The sequence below is a fragment of the Mustela erminea genome, chromosome 1 (assembly GCF_009829155.1).
Source record: "Mustela erminea isolate mMusErm1 chromosome 1, mMusErm1.Pri, whole genome shotgun sequence".
NCBI classification, from domain to species: domain Eukaryota; kingdom Metazoa; phylum Chordata; class Mammalia; order Carnivora; family Mustelidae; genus Mustela; species Mustela erminea.
The window spans coordinates 47,319,510-47,336,407 of record NC_045614.1 but is presented as its reverse complement, the minus strand read 5'-3'; the positions used below and the strand labels follow the sequence as shown (position 1 = coordinate 47,336,407).

General features: G+C 47.4%; 1 long non-coding RNA gene across 2 annotated transcripts; it reads right to left on the bottom strand.

The window, feature by feature from the left end:
• Positions 1 to 312: 312 nt before the first annotated feature.
• Positions 313 to 6,346, bottom strand: LOC116579906. Of its 2 annotated transcripts, XR_004281451.1 has the most exons (4): positions 5,932 to 6,346; positions 5,097 to 5,197; positions 1,403 to 1,570; positions 313 to 1,213 (listed from the first exon to the last, which is right to left on the bottom strand). It is a non-coding gene; the product is annotated as an uncharacterized LOC116579906 (long non-coding RNA). The 2 variants fall into 2 exon arrangements; XR_004281454.1 differs by lacking the exon at positions 313 to 1,213 and having other exon boundaries at positions 1,292 to 1,570.
• Positions 6,347 to 16,898: the final 10,552 nt, after the last annotated feature.

Here is a 16,898-nt window from a genome sequence, read left to right as displayed (position 1 = left end):
GATAGCAAAGTGTAGATAAATTTTTGCAGGCTTTATTTATAACGCTGTGGTCAGGACAGCAGGTAAGCCTTGGAGAAAATTCTTTGTAATGCATGTGTGTGTGTGTGTGCGCGCGCGTGCGCACGTGTGTTTTAAAACATTTTATTTATTTATTTATTTATATACAGAGGGAGAGACAGTGAAAGAGGGAACACAACCTAGGGGAGAGGGAGAAGGAGGAGGCTCCCAGCCGAGCAGGGGCTCCATCCCAGGACCTTGGGATCATGACCTGAACCAAAGGCAGACACTTAACAAAAGCAGACTGCACCACCCAGGTGCCCCATTAATTTGTGTTTTTAACTGAAGCACAACTGACACACGATATCCTAGTAGTTTGGGGTGTGCATCAAAATGATTTGATATTTTTATACATAATTAAATGATCCCATGGTAAGCCTAGCCACCATCTGTCACTATATAAAGTCATTACAAAATTAAGGACTCTATTCCCCATGCTATACCTTACATCCCAGCGACTTGTTTGTTTTATAACTAGAAGTTTATATCTCTTCATCCCCTTCACTATTTCTCCTGTTCTGCAACTGCCCCCTTCCCTCTGGTAACCAACACTTTGTTCTCTTGTTATCTATGAGTCTGTTTCTGGTGTGTTGTGTTTGCTCATTTGTTTTGTTTTTTAGGTTCCACATATGAATGAAATCATACAGTATTTGTCTTTTGGAGACGCTTCTGTTTCAACATAACATAGTTCTTGCATGTTAGAGATGATTTAATGTACTGTTTGAGCAAGCAATCAAAAAAGACGTGGGGCTCTGGGGTTGGAACGATAGGCATGATTGTCTGCGTGACTAAACGGGTTGTAGTTAACCCAGCTTCCCTTTTTTGCTCACCCGGAGGGAACCTCTAAGTTCTCTCACATCACGAACCCCACTTCGGATGCCAGTGGGCTTGAGGAAGAGAATCTGGGGAGCAGAGAGGTGAAGGCACTGGCTTTGTCCACCCTGGAGCTCATGCTTTCACCAGGAAGGGAACTCAGTCTCTGCTCCCTGCTTTCTAGCTTCAGGGGCACATCAGCATTCCATGGTTGTGTCTGATGTCCTCTTAAAATGTACCGTAGGGACGCCTGACTGGGTCAGCGCCTGGTAGAGCAGAGGACTCTTGATCTCGGCGTCATGAGTTCAAGCCCCACATGGGGTATAGAGATTCCTTAAGAAAACTAAAAATAAATAGGTAAATAAATAAATTTTTAAAAATTGAAGCTCAAAAGTTAAAAACAAACAAACAAAAACCCCAAAATACAAAAAAATGTAGCAGGTGTGAACCCTAACAGTAATAGTAGCAATACTACGCCTGATGACTTTATTGAACAATTGCCAGGCACAGAGACACACATCCTCTCACTTACCGTTCAACATGCCTACCAAGGTAGTGCTGCTAAGGTCCATTTGTAAGGGACATGGTCCTTGAGGTTTGGGGAAACTGGGTAATGTAGTGAGGTCTCCGCCCAAGCTTGTCCATTTGCTAAAGGCACGGCTGATATTCGAATTCTGATATTTGACCTAGAGCCAGCTATCTTGATATATTAAGAGAAAAACGGAGGTTTTAAAACAGGAGAGGACTTTATTCAGGAATGAAAAGGAACAAAGCATGTTACCCACAACAGCATGGATGAGTCTCATAATACGTATGTGAGTGAAAGAAGAGAGATAAAAATGTACACAGTGTTTGAGTCCATTGACTTGAGACATTCAAGTGATAAAATTCTAGAAAACGCAGACTGCTAGTAACAGAAAGCGAATCAGCAGTTGCCAGTGGCTGGAAGGGGCAGGAGGGAGATTATCAGGGCATAAGTAACCCTTCTCTTGATCCTCTGGATTGTGGTGATGGTTTCCCAGGTGTACAGAAATGTCGAAACTATGGGGTGCCTGGCTAGCTCAGTCGGTGGAGTGTGTGACTCTTGCTCTCAGTATTATAAGTTTGAGTCCCACATTGGGTGTAAAGATCACTTAAAAACAAAATCTTAGGGGCACCTGTGTGGCTCGGTCCATTAAGCATCTGCCTTTGGCTCAGATCATGATCTCAGGGTCCTGGGATCGAGCCCCACCCTGGGCTCCCTGTTCAGCAAGGAGTCAGGTTCTTTCCCTCTGCCCCTCACTCTGCTCATGTGCCCGTGCTCCCTCTCTCTCAAATAATAAATAAAATCTTCTCTCTCTCTCAAATAATAATTAAAGTCTTTTAAAAAAATACTGTATTAGGCATGATTCTGGTTTGGTTTTTAAGGGAAAAAATGAAAACATACACAAAACATATGTATGTAGATCTATTTATCTATACCTTCACATGACTCTCAAGGCCCTCTGTGATGTGAGGGTCCCTGACCACCTCCCAGCATCGTCACTCACCACCGGCCCTTGAACCCTCCATGCTGGGCAGAGTCTGACCTTCCTTCCCTCCATGGCCCCCAGCACTTGCTCACCTCCAGGCTTTCTCTCTTATTAGATTCTCTCTGTCTGGGACACTGTCTCTGCTCCACACCTTTCCTTGGTTTACTCCTCTTGATTCTTTAGGCCTTATCTAGGATGTCCTCTCCTTCCTCAAACCAAAGCACTTGCCTTTCCCACCTGGTATCTGTAACCATTGAATTCTGTTCTCTGTAGTTACTTTGTAAGTTTCAGGAAGGCAAGAGACTGTCTTTGGTTTGTGGAGGTATTCTTACTAGTAACACTACACCTGACTCACGAGAGGCACTCACTAGATCCGTGATTGAATGAATGACCAAAATGATATTTTAAAGTTCTAGTGAATAAGAACGTGTATATACCAATAATAATAATAATAATAATAATAATGAAGAAGAAGAAGAAGAACCTGTATTCCTGTATATACCAACATAGTAGTGTTGAAAAGCACAAAGGATTGATATTCTCCAATATGCAGGCCAACATAAAATTAGGAATGCTCGTCAAGGCAGCCTGTCACCGAGCAATTACAAAGGTCATATTCAGAGTCACTCCGACCTAGTTCTACCAGTTGTCAGCTAAGTAACCTTGGGCAAGTTAGTTTATCTCTCTGTACCTCTGTTTTCTTCTCTGTATAATGGGGATATCGAGGTATTCTGCCAGTGCTAGGAAGTTTCAATCAGACCATGCACGGGAAGCGCTTAGTGTGGCAGAGCCGCACACTGTAGGTGCTCAGTGACTGTCCATAATCACTAGCATTGTCAGCCAACACCTCACATTTATTCTAATTCTTTTTCTTTTCTTTTCTTTTCTTTTTAAAGATTTTATTTATTTGACAGAGAGAGACACAGCGAGAAAGGGAACACAAGCAGGGGAAGTGGGAGAGGGAGAAGCAGACTTCCCACCTAGCAAGAGCCGGATGCGGGGCTCAATCCCAGGACCCTGGGATCATGACCTGAGCCTAAGGGAGATGCTTACCGACTGAACCACCCACATGTCCCTAGTTCTCTTTTTCTACCAAACATTTCTCGTATAGTATCTTAGCTGCTCCTACAGGAACCTTATTGGGAGGTGACACGGATGTTATTATTACTCATTTTAAAGGGAAGCCGAAACCCAGAGAAGTTAAATGACTTTACCCAAATTATAGATAAGACAATCAGTGGCTCGAAGGGTCGGTCCCTTAGTTCACCACCCTACAGAGGCTACCTGCTGGGTCTTGCCTGCTCCTCAGACATAAAAGTGACTGAAGGCCCCTATCCATCCCCGGAGGCAAGCCCAACTTTTTCTGGTAGTTCCTGGAACGCCGTGTTCTCTCAGCCGCCAGGCTGAATCCTGTTCCTACTATTTTATCTCAGCTGCATCTCACCTCAGGCGGCTCATAACCTCTATCTGCTCAGCTCCAACAGCAGGTGGAACACAGCTTCCTTTCCTTCATCCTCACGCCAACCCCCTCAAAAACTCCCTCACCTAACAGAGGTACATACGTCCCCACCACCATGCCCGCCCCGTCCCTGCACGCTCACCATCTCCCCCACCCCCTTTATTCCTCACACTTGCTGCTCCTCTGTTCCCCAAGACTGCCCTCCCTCTGAGCTGCTCCTTTCCCACAGAAATACTGAAATTTCCCCCATCTGATTAGGCAAGACACTTTACCATCACACACACACACACACACACACACACACTCCCCTCAGATATTATCTGCCTTGAACATCAGCACTCAGCCGAAGAAAGACCCACCAAACCTGGCTCCCCACTTCATTTGCCTCAGAGTTTGGAGGATTTGCTCTGTTTGGCTCAGCACAAAAACCTGTTCAATAGTGTATTCGATTTTATTTCTTTCCCCGATATTAAAAAAATGGACGCATTTCGCCTAAAACCCTGGTCTCCGTCTTCTTTCAAAAACCTAGGGAGGACGTGACAACATGGCGGGGGGGGGGGTTGCTTCCTGATCAAACGTGGCAGCAGCAAGCTGCCCCTTCTGCCAGGCGAGACGGTTACTCTTCACCAGAATCCACCAGAAGAACCCTGGGTTTGTGTGACTCAAAAGTCTGGCCTCTGGAAGCATCTGAGTTGTAATCCCTTCTCTGGCGATATAACCCAACTGGCACAAGTTTTACGTCAGTCCTCTTCCTTCCCTTCTGTAAGTGGAAAGACCCAGTATAGAGATATTCATTTTTCCACTGATGTAAATTATACTACCACCCCAAATTAGATAGCAGAAACAGTTACATGCAGTTTGGTTTTAAATACATTTTCCACCCCAATGCAAAAATGTTATACAGCATATTTAGATTCTTTCCCCCTCTCACAGTAAAGGTTTTTTTTTTCCTTATGACAACTAAAATTCCCATTATTCAACTGTCTACCATGTGCTTTGAGATTTGGGGACGATTCTAGCTGATTCTAGAATTGTAGCTGAAGAAGCACCGTTTCTGTCTTATGAGTAGCTTGCTGCAACGTAGCCCCTAGCATCTTTGATTTAATGCTCCTTCATCGATTGCCTTTAGTTTACTGTTCAAAGCTCCACGCCTGTTTTCAACGGTAGCTCCAATGCCTCTGAGGCCTGACTTCACTGTTGCTCCCTCTCCCAATTTGCATATTAGCTGACCCTCAATTTTTTTCAACAGTCCTTACCCTGGAGCAGACACAAACTGGTCCCACCTGCGTAAACAGTCTCACTGATGACACTGAATAACCATCTGATTTGTTTTGTCTTGAGGCGGGCGTCGCACCATCTGAAAGGGCAGAGCAAGACTGAGGCAGAAGTTCTCAAAGTGTGGTCCCTGGGAACCCGTTGGAAAATGAGGACCCCCTCAGCCTCAGCCCAGACCTACTGAATCCAAATTTGAATTTTAACAAGACCCCCCACCATGAGTCATAAATAAATAAGAAACGAGGTCATTTCTTCAGTGAAGAGGACAGGGAAGGAAATAAAAGAGGGGGATGGGACAGTGACTAGGAAGAGGCCACCTTCCAGGCAGCAACTGTTCTCTGAAAGTTTACGGTCTCAGGAGCTGTTTACAGTCTTCATGATCCCAAAGGACCCTAATGAGCTTTTTTTCATGGAAGCTCTACCTATCTGTACTTGCCATTCTAGAAGATAGGACAAAGAAATGTTTTAAATATTGTCAACTCCTTGAAACATAGTAAATATTACATATTAACATACTTTTTTTTTTTAAAGAATTTATTTATTTGACAGAAAGTGAGACAAGGAGAGAGAGCACAAGCAGGGGGAGTAGCAGAGGGAGAGGGGGAAGCAGACTCCCTGCTCAGCACCCTGGGATCATGACCTGAGCCGAAGGGAGAGGTTTAACCCACTGAGCCACCCAGGTGCCCCAAGATACTTTTTGTGGGAGTAGCTATGCTTTCTAAAAACAAAACGAAACAAAAATTCATGAGCAGAATGGCGCTTGTTTGCATCTCTCTTTCAACGTTGCCTTCATAGAAGACGGCTGTATTCTCCTACCTGCTTCTGCAGTCTGTTGCTGCACCGCCTGTCTTACGGTCTTTGGAAAACTCTACTGCACACTGCGGAGAGGAACAGGGACAATGGCAAAGAGCCGCTTAATGCCGTCATGAAGCTGGTTTTGGTTTTGCATACCTTGGAAGGGTCGGAGTCCCCAGGCCGCTAGGACCGGTGCTGGGAGGCCGTGGTGAGGAAATGCGTCACAGGGAAATCGGACGTGAAACACGTCCTCTATGATGAGTCCTCTGTGGGAAGACTTCTCACTCACTTGAAACAACATAGAGTTTGTGCAGAGAGGATGTCAATGTGACTCCTGGTCCCAAATTGGTCCTAGCAGCGGGACGATGGATAGGTCCCGTGCCCTCTCTCAGCCTCAGTTTCCTGGTCTGTTTCATAAGGAGCGTGATCTCTACTATTCCAGCCCCATCCCCGTTCCCCACCGGACCCTCACCCCCACCCCCACCCCAAGTGCGCGGGAGGTCCCAGCGGGAACTTTAGAGTAACTCTCTCATTTGCCCAGCAGAGGGCGATGGAGACCAGCCCTGGGTGGACACCTTGCACTTCACCGGCCCTTCACCACCTCCCTATTCAGACATAAGATCCCCTCGTGATCCGGGCGGTTGCCTTGGCACCAGTTGGCACCAGGTGTCTCAGGCAACCCGGGCCATGTCCCGGGAGCGGCTGGGAGCCCGAGAGCCCTTCATATTGACCCACACGTGGTCAGACTGGGATGCTCTGACTCTCCAAGGAAGTCTGGGAAGAACAGAGGGGGAAGAACTCGTTTAGGCAAAGACACCTTCCCACCCCCACCCGCACTGGACCTTTCGGTGAGGAACCACCCGGAGCTGTTGACTCCTCGCAGGGAAAACCGGGCGGGGTGGCCGGAAGAGAACAAGACGGAGCGCTGCGCCAGCTCTCCCAGGGGGCTGCCTGCCTGCAGGCGCGGGGCTGTGCTTGCATCAGCGCTGCCAGGGCTGGGGCAGTGGCCGCCAGCGACGTCAGCCGCCTTCCCAGAAGAATTCCACTGCCTGCGGCCAGCGGCTGGGGCGGTGTGGGGGCGGGGGCTTTTGGTTTCGGAGGATGACACCACTGGCGAGCTGCGTCTCCGGTTCGCACTCTGTAGTCATGGAGACGACAGCATCCTGGCAGTCTTGGTGAGGCCAATCTGCCTCAGAAGTGACCCGGACCTCCTCTGGGAAACCGCGAGCTCTTCGGGCTCTTCGGTGCCGGCCCAGTGAGACGGGCTGCAGGTCCCGCCTGCTCCCCTGGGGACGCCCTGCAGGGCCACCTTTCTTTTTATTTTTATGCAGGATTATCAGGACTCAAAGCACTCTCACGCAACCCTTGGCTAAGAAACATTTCCCCCCACCCCGCAAATCGAAACACAAAGAACAACCCCAAGACAGGACGTGCCTGGCAAAATAGACTTTTCAATACTCTGAATTCTTGGGGGCTTTTTTTGTTTTGTTTTGTTTTGTTTTTGTTTTTTTAATCTTTTTGGAGCAGTTTCTTACGATTCTCTTTAGAATATTCCCTGGCTTCATCCACCTTCGGTACAGTGTTTGTTTTAAGTCATTCTGGGCAAGCTTAATATGGAGCATCTAGCCTGTGCCTTGAATTGACGCTTTTTTTTTTTTTTTTTTTTTTTTTTTTTTTTTTTTTTTTACTATACAGAGACCAGGCATTAAGTCTTTAATTATGTGTTAGTAATGATTGAGAAGATCAGGGCAGCAATAATCCTAAAGAAAGAATAAGAAATCTACAATAACAACCTAAATAAATGCAGCTAACAGTGATTGAATGCGCACCCAATGTCAGACACTTTGCTAAATCCTCTATAGTCATTTTACCACATTCAATATCCACGATTCTCTGAGGTGGGTTTCATTGTTTTGATTCATACTTTGCTAAGAAACTGAGGCACAAAGAGGTAAAGTAACTTGTCTATGTCCTACAGCTAGTAGTTTAATACTTAGTAACTAATAAAATCAAATCCTGGTCCATAATAAGCATTCAATACAACTGCACTCTGCTTTAGAAAGAACAGGAAGAGGGCAGTGCACATAAGATCCCCCAAACCTCATTCATTTGTGCCTCTTCCACCTAAGATTTCTTATAATATGAAGACAGGCTAGGGTACGGTTCCTTTTTTCTCCACGGGCGGGGGGGGGAGTTGCTAAGCAAATATTAGAAACAAAGTGAGAATATTTTTATAGGACATTTTGGAGTTTACAAAGTACTTTGCTCCCCAGAACCTAACTTCATCTCCACAACACTCCTGAGTAGTAAGACCTGGTCATCCTAGCCCCAATTTACACGCAAATTTTTCTTTTCAAAAAACCTTTTAACCACTTTTTAAAAAGTGGACTTCAAGGACACAAAGCTAAACCACACACGATAGCCAAAAAGTAGACACAATCCAAATGTCCATCAATTCATTAATGAATAAATAAAATATGGTATACACACCCAATGGAATATTAGTCAGCCTTAAAAAAAAAAAAACAGATTCTGACACATGCTACAACATGGATAACTTGAAGACATTATGCTAAGTGAAATAAACCAGTCACAAAAGGACACATTTTGTAGGATTCCACTTTTATGAGGTACCCAGAACAGACAGATTTATAAAGACAGAAAGTTAAATAAATGGAAGTTATAGGGGCTGGCATTGGGGGTGGGGGGAGGAGGAAATGGGATTATTGTTTAATACCTCTACAGTTTCTGCTCAGGAGGGGCCACTAGTTCTAGAAATGGATGGTGGTGATAGTTGCCCAACATGGTGAATGTACTGAAGGTCGCTCACGTGTATACTTGTATACATATATATAAGATGGTTACAGTGGTCAATTTTGTTATGTATTATTTTGCCACAATGAAAAAACATATACAGAAAACCAACCACCCCAGTGCTCTCCGTTCCTTTCTACTCTGTCTTTTAAAAGGAGATTCTCCTGCATTTATTAAGACGGCTTTAACCTAAGACCCATTTCTTGACTTTGCAGGGGTTGCTGCCTCCACTTGAAAGTAAGAAAACGTCACACTTTTAAAAATAGCTCACAGTTGTGCCTTTTCGATAACTACAGGAGCCTGGTATTCCCCTCAGGTATTCCACATGAGCAAGATCTGGCAGGGAGGGGGGAGGACTGGGGGTGAGTCACTGGTTTGGCAGGTGAGGTCATCATGGGGTGACCGTCTGCCTCGAGCAGGCTCCCTACCTCCCACGTCTCCCATCTTCTCCCCTCCAGGGCAGCTAAGTCAACAGCCAGCCTAGTTCCAAGTCTAGCTGCCCTGGTGTGAGGTTCAGTGGGAAACGTTCCTCTTTATGACTCTCTGACTCAACACCCCAGCAGATGGGTTCACGAAGGCTCTGGTAACCAAAGCCAGCTCTGAGGTCGAGACCCTGGACTGCCAAGTCATGGTCTATAAGCAAAAGAGGGGAGACATACATCCTTGGGAAGGGAGAGGAGAGAGCTTGTTCTCTGCTGGAATGCTAAATATCTAAGAAATGATGGAATTGTTTTACTTATCTTGATTATCCTGATTAAGACACCCTGAGACAGTGGCACATGGAAGAGCACAGTAAATATTCGGTAAATGATTCTTACTTTGGAGGAGTTCAGCCACAAGGACAATCCCAAACTCATAGTAAAACATATATATTTTTAGGTTTTACCAACTCCGGTTTTCTCAAAGAGACATCGGAATTAGAGCTTGATATATTTTTGTGGAACAGACACAGGCTTCATGTGGACAGTTTTGGTATCAATACAAAGAACCATGATGTTTATTATGCAGGTCATTAGGTTATTAATAAGTGGTAACGTGAAGGGACTTTCTTGGACATGTTTGTACACTCATCTAGCAACCATTAGCAGAGGTACCATGCATATAAAATGAAAGAGAGTGAGAAAGAGAAAGTTTTTGATTTATTTCTTTTGTCTTTTTCCTCTTTGGTCTCTATAGTGTTGAGTCAACCTGGTATGGTTTAAGGTACATGAATCTTAGCATAAGACAAGCCTTGTATTAGGCAGAGACACTAGGTTGCAAGGGACATAAAAATGCATTCAGATTACCTAGGACGGGAAAAATCCAAATGATGGCTTCAGGCACAGTTGTATCCAGGTGCCCAAATGATAATGTTAGGGATCTGTTGATCTAGAACTCTGAACTCTGCCTTCATAAGCCCACAAAGTTAACAAAAAATCTTCCAATAGCTCTGGGCTTACATCTACAGGTCTAAGACCTCATTCTAAAGAAATCCTCCTTCCCAATAAAATTATCTCGCAGACTGGGGCACCTGGGTGGCTCAGTGGTTTAAGCCTCTGCCTTCAGCTCAGGTCATGATCTCAAGGTCCTGGGATCGAGCCCCACATTGGGCTCTCTGCTCAGCGGAGAGTCTGCTTCCCCCTCTCTCTCTGCCTGCCTCTCTGCCTACTTGTGATCTCTGTCTATCAAATAAATAAATAAAAATCTTAAAAAAAAATTATCTTGCAGACTAAGAACCTCACAGACTGAGAAAAAGGTAGCTGCTGTTTCCATAATAAAAGGTAATGGTTGCTGGGCAGGCAAAAATAATAGGTGTATACTCCCCTGGCATAAATGTACACCTGTGGGAGAGAGGGTTTACAATTGAGGTGCCACTTTCCTAGTTTGTCAGTGAGTCAGTCTGGTGGGGTGAAATGTTTGTGCTCTGGACTCAGCAGCCCCAAGTCAAAACTCTGGCTTTCCACTAGCTCTCTGGCCTCCGACAATTTCCTTAAAAGTAATCAAGCTAATAATAACTACCATGTTTTGAACATGAGACAGTTGCTAGGCATTATGTGTGTTATCTTGTTTACTCAACAAATCTGCAAGGTCGTTATTATTATCCCATTTTACAGATGAGGAAGCTGAGGTCCAGAGGGATTAAGTGACCCACCCAAGGTCATTAAGCTAGTAAGGGTCACTTCAGCCCAAGGCAGTCTGGCTCAAAGTGGGCTCTCTGGGTCCCCCTCTCCTTGCCTGCAAAAGGGTATGAGATGGAGAAGAAAGGGGTAGAAGGAAGATGAAGAGGAAAAGGAGAAATAATAGTAAAATGCCCATAACAATATGAAGTAGGCAGTAGATCTAGTTCTCTTTGTCTGTTTCTTCCACTCTTGTTTTCCCTTGCTTCCTTTCTCTTTCTTTCTTTCTTTTTTTTAAGATGTTATTTATTTATTTGACAGACAGAGATCACAAGTAGGCAGAGAGACAGGCAGAGAGAGAGGGGAGGAAGCAGGCTCCCCGCTGAGCAGAGAGCCCGATGCAGGACTCGATCCCAGGACCCTGGGATCATGACCTGAGCGAAGGCAGAGGCTTCAACCCACTGAGCCACCAAGGTGCCCCCTTCCTCTTTCTTTTTTTGGTTACTTCATGTGGTCCTGATTTTTTCCTTCTTTCTCCCTCTTTTCTCTCCTTCCTTCCTTCCTTCTTCCTCTTCCCTTCCCGCTCTCCATTCTCCCTTCCTTCTCCCCCACCCCAACATTTTTTTCTTCTCTATTTATTTTTTTAAGATATTTATTTATTTATTTGTCAGAGAGAGCGAGCGAAAAAGCCCAAGCATGGGAAGCCACAAGCAGAGGGAGAAGCAGTCTCCCCACTGAGCAAGGAGCTGGATATGGGATCATGATCTGAGCCGAAGATGGATGCTTAACCCACTGAGCCACCCAGGCGCCCCTCTCCGGCCTTTTTTTAAAGTCCTGACCTGGTGTAGGGCACTATTCACGCATCACAATGGAGGCAGGGTAAGCACTGGGGCTTTATTGGTTCTTTACAGCACTCATCCTCACAAATACGGCACCCCAAAGGAACCCACAGCCATGAGCCCCTTTGCAGCACTCTGGCTTGCCCAAGATTAAGTTGTAGTTCACTGGGAAGGGGAAAATCAAGGCAGAGAGCACTCTTTCAGTGCCCACCTCACACCTCCGTGCTGGCTGATCTCCACCCTGACGGAGGTCCGGCACTTGCAGGAACACCCTCTCGCACTGGTTTTGGCTCCGGCCTTTGCCTGACCTCTCAGAGTCCGCCCAGAGGCCTCCTGAAAGAGAAAGGAAGTGAGCACCAAGTGAAGACTGCCTTGGGGCTTTGAGATAAGCACCTTTCACTTGGACGTGTTGTAACTAGAAATCCAGAGGAGTTGACGTTCAGCAGAGAGAACAGACCCTGGGCTGCTGGGGGTGGGGGGCTGAGTCTCCCAGGTAGAAGCCAGGTTAACCCCTAGCATATGGCCCTCCTGAGGAAGGACAAGGACTTGGAAAACAGTAAACCGCTAGCTCCTTAATAATCATTTTATAGAGTTCTGGCCTTGGGGACAGGAAGTCCACATCGGTGGGCAGAGTCTCCCCCAACACCCTCAAAATCTCCACCACTCCCAGGCTCCCCCATGACAGCTCACGGAGTGTGTGTGAGAGGTGTGAGAGTGTGTAAGTCTTCCTGCACGTGCCATAAACCTGGTTTGGAGTGAGGGCCTGCCCCAGGATCAAGCCCCTTAGGTCCCTCTACATGGGTTCCCTACCTACGCAAGCCCTGCAGTGGGGTTCAGGGTCTCCCCTTTTGGGGAACCACCACTAGCAGCAGCAATCACTTTCTGTTCACTCCTCTCCAGCCTACAGGTAAGGCCCTTGGGCAGGGGAGCTGTGGGCTGAGGAAAGGCGGTCTGGCACAGCTCCCACTTAGGGCCACCTCAACCCAGAGCATTTGTAATCCCCATTTCATAGATGAGGAAACTGAGACCCCCCAGGTCAGCTAATAGGAACATGCAGTGTCTGCTCACCAAACTATTTCATGGACCTCAGTCCCCTCCAAGATAGATGCCTGACACCAGGCACTTCAATTTCCTCACCAGCGCTTCTCATGCCTTAATGTACACACACACGACCCAGGGAGCTCATTAAAACGCAGGTTCTGATTCAGCAGGTACTGGGAGGGGCCTGAGATTCATTTCTGACAGGACAGGTGACACCACCGCTGCTGGTCTGGCACCACACTCCGAGCAGCCAGGCTGTCTCTGCGGCTGCCTTTCCCATGAGCCTGGGAGAGAGTACATTTAAGCTCAGTACCCAAGCAGTAGTGATGGGTAGTCTAGCATTATGCTCTCAGAACTGAGATGAGCCGTGAAAGGGCGCCTGGGTGGCTCAGTAGGTTAAGCATTAGACTGTTGGTTTCAGCTTAGGTCACAGGCTCAGGGTCCTGAGATTGAGCAACTCCCCACCCCAATCAGGCTCCCTCAGCTGGGAGTCTGCTTGAGATTCTCTCCCTGTCCCTCTGCTCCTCCCCAACCAGGCACCCTCTCTCTCTCAAATAAATAAATACGTCTTTAAAAAAAAAAAAAAAAAAAAAGGAACTAAGGTGTGCTGTGAGTATAAAACATACACCAGATTTTGAAGATTTAGTAAAACTAAAGTGATGTAAAATCTCTCTCTAAAAACTTCTTGTATGAATTACGTTAAAATCATAGTATTTTAGATATACCAGGTAAAATAAAATATATTCTAAAATTTATTTCACCTGCATCTTCTTACTTTTTTTCATGTGAGTCCTAGAAAATTTTATTTTTTTATTTTTTTTTAAAAGATTTTATTTATTTATTTGAGAGAGAGAGAGAGGTCACAGGTAGGCAGAGAGGCAGGCAGAGAGAGAGGGGGAAACAGGCTCCCCACTGAGCAGAGAGCCTGATGCGGGCCTGGATCCCAGACCCTGAGATCATGACCTGAGCTGAAGGCAGAGGCTTAACCCACTGAGCCACCCAGGCGCCCGAGTCCTAGAAAATTTTAAATTATGCATGTGGCCTGCAGTATATTTTCATTGAAGAGCTCTAGTCTAGAGTAGGGGTTGCCTACATCGCAGGGGCGATGTTGCCCTCCAAGGGATACGTGGCAATGTCTGGAGACATTTTTGGTTGTCATATCTGAGGGTGTTGCTGCTCACATCTAATAGGCAGAGGCCAGAGATATTAATATTCTGCAATACATAGGACAGCCCCTCACAACCAAGAATTATCCAGACTAAAATGCCAGTAGTGCCAGCGTTGCAGAAGTCTGGTCTAGAGTCATCTCCACTGTCTCTGACGTTGTTTATTACTTGCCCATTCATTGTTTTTGTTCCCTCTCCTAGAATGCGAGTCCCATGAGACCCGGGGCGGGGGGGGGGGGGGGGGGGGGGGGGAGGGGGGGTGCCGCCCACCCGTGGGCCCTAGGACAGTGCCTGCTGTGCACTCTAGGACACCTAGGACAGCTCTAGCATGCATGACCCTCTGCAGTATCCCCGGAGGATCTCCCCAACCCCCTGAGCCAGCCAGGTGGTTTGAATCCATCCATGCAAATTAGCCCAGGCTCGGCGGCCCGAGAGGACAGCAGAGTGCACTGAGACTGCTCCGCCCTGCGATCAGGCTGGGACGAGACAGACTCGTCTAGGCCGGGTCGCCCTCTCAGTTGCACGCGAGTCGATCTATCAGCGGCAGCCATTAGGCCCAGGAGCAGAGATAGGAATTGTCTCTGAAGGGCTGTCGGTCTTCTGCCTGCTTGGCCAGCCACACCCTGGCAGGCCTCTCACAGATCAGGCTGCTTCGGTTTCCAAGGACTTTATTTACCACCCAGGAGTGGTTTCAAAGGGCTGGCTGCAGTCCATCTGATCCACCGCCTTTCCGTAGTGGCGGGCCCTGAGAAAGCCCAGACCCAGGATTTCTAAGGAAGAGCCCTGGTCTCGAGAAGGCTCTCCCTCCCCGAGAGGCCGGTGGGTGGGGAGGGTGAGGCCTAAAGAACAACCCGGGTCCACCCAGGGCGTGCAAGGGAACAGAACCCAAGCAGATTAACTTCTCCTGTTAGATAACTCTTTAATCTTCGGTATAAAGTCTTGAAAGCCACGGTTCTGGGCCTTCTCCTTTCCCACTCGACACTCCCTAAGGCGGGGCTCTGTCCGGTTCGAGTCAGGAGCCCAGGTTTGGCCCCTGGATTAGCCTGTGTGGCCTCGGGGAAGTGAGGGAAGAGCTCTAGGCCTCGGTTTTCTCTTCTGTAAAATGGAGAGAGGGAAGTGGGGGGGGGGTGTCATGCTGATCTTTAAATCTTCTAGCGTTTCCCTCTAGTCTTCAAGAATCCAGGCTCCTGAGCAGGGGCACGCTTCAGTCCGGGCAGCCTCCTGTGTCCCAGCTCGCCGTCCACTTCCTTGCCTTGTGTTATAAACACATCTCAAGCTTCAGCTGCCATGGCCCACCTTCAGGTTCATTAGCGTGGCTGACAGTTCTTAGGGCATGTCCTTCTGCTTCTCCACGGAATCTTCTGGAGTATGGCTTCACAGCCTGCATGATGGATCACATGGCACGTGTTGACCTTGTGCGCTGCAGCAAGTTACTTAACTCTTTCTGTGCCTCATTCTCTTCTGGGAAATGAGAATAATAGAGGTACCTGATTTATAGGGTGATATGTGCTGGTTAAGTGGGGTGATTCCTGTATGGTTGTTAGCAACAGTGCCAAACATCTAGAAAGCAGCAAGACAAAAGACTCCCGTCATCATTATCAATTCTGGGAACTGTTCCACTCATCTCTCAGGAATCAGCTCCGTTGTCACCTCTTTCAGGAAGCCTTCCCTGACTCCCACCTGCCCACTGAGGTCGCTGCCCCTCCTCTGGGTTCTGACTCACCCTGAGCTCACCTCGGTCACCACCCTTATCAACTGTGTGGTAACGGTCTGTTTACTAGTCTCAATAGACTGTCACTTCCTTTAGCAGAGGTTGGAAATGGACCGCTTGCTGGCCCAAACCACAGGTGTGCTTTAAGTGGACTACAAGGGAGTTTGGAAACATTTTGATGGGAGGCAATTCTTTAAAAAAGCTATGAAATAATATATTAAAAAAATAAAGTCTGTGAAAAAAAATAGGATGATTTTACATAAAAACCTAGATCTCCAGCTTTTCTTGGAAAATTAGGAACTGTGCTAACCCAAGCCACCATCATCACCGGCACCTGGTACCCGCACAGTATCACCTTCCACAGGCTCCAGCCGTTGTCTGCGGCAGGCCCAACCCAGTCCAATTAGCTCACACCCTCTGCCCCAGAAATCCAGTGAGATAAGTTATCTTCTTAATCTGGGCACTTTTGAGAGTGAAAGGGGGATGTTATTTTTACCTACAAATCCAACTAGACAGCCCAGGAAAAAACCAGAGCATACATCCCCCCACCCCTGACCCCACTCCCACCCGCCCCCAACGATAGGGCAGGGCTCTGGGGCATCTTTGGATCCCACACTACACACTTCCTGCCACATCAATGCTCCATCAATGGTAACCGCCAGAACTGGCCTTCTGGACCATTTGTGAAGTGTGTTAACTCGGCAGTCCTCCCAAGCACCCTTAGGTAGAGACTCCTGTCTGCATTTTGCAGTTGAGGACACCGAGGCGTGACGCATTAGTAACCCCTCTCCACGGCACAGCTAGGACGTGGGCAACCAAGGCAGTCTGGGTCTAGAAGACTCTGTGTTGGCCAAATCAGGAAGCAACTCTCAAGGCCCCTCTCAGCTCTAAAAATCTATGGTTCTTTGTGGTTTTTTCCCTGTTCGTCTCCCCGCCCCCCGCCCCCGGGCTCCCCTCCTTTGGTCCTGTCCCTTCTCTGACTCTTGGGCGGGCTCCCTTGGCTCTCCCACTCTCTCCCTCTGCGTCTTTTCTCCTTTGAGGTTTTGCCTCTATCACTGCTGTCTCCTGTGCCTGTCCCCGAATGGCGTTTCTGTCCATTTTCCTCACGCTCCTTCTCTGGCTGGACTTTCTCACCGTCTCTGCTCTCCTGCCATGTCTCTGCTTCCCTTTCTTTCTCCCTCCTGCTCCTCCTGCTCTTCCGCTCCCTCTGGCCTACCCACCAGGATAAACAAACACCCTGTGGTGGAAAACTATGTTTTCAGTAACTGCTTTGGTCGTGGCTTGTAGGAACCCGACAAGCCAGGCCCCGTGCCTTCTGTGC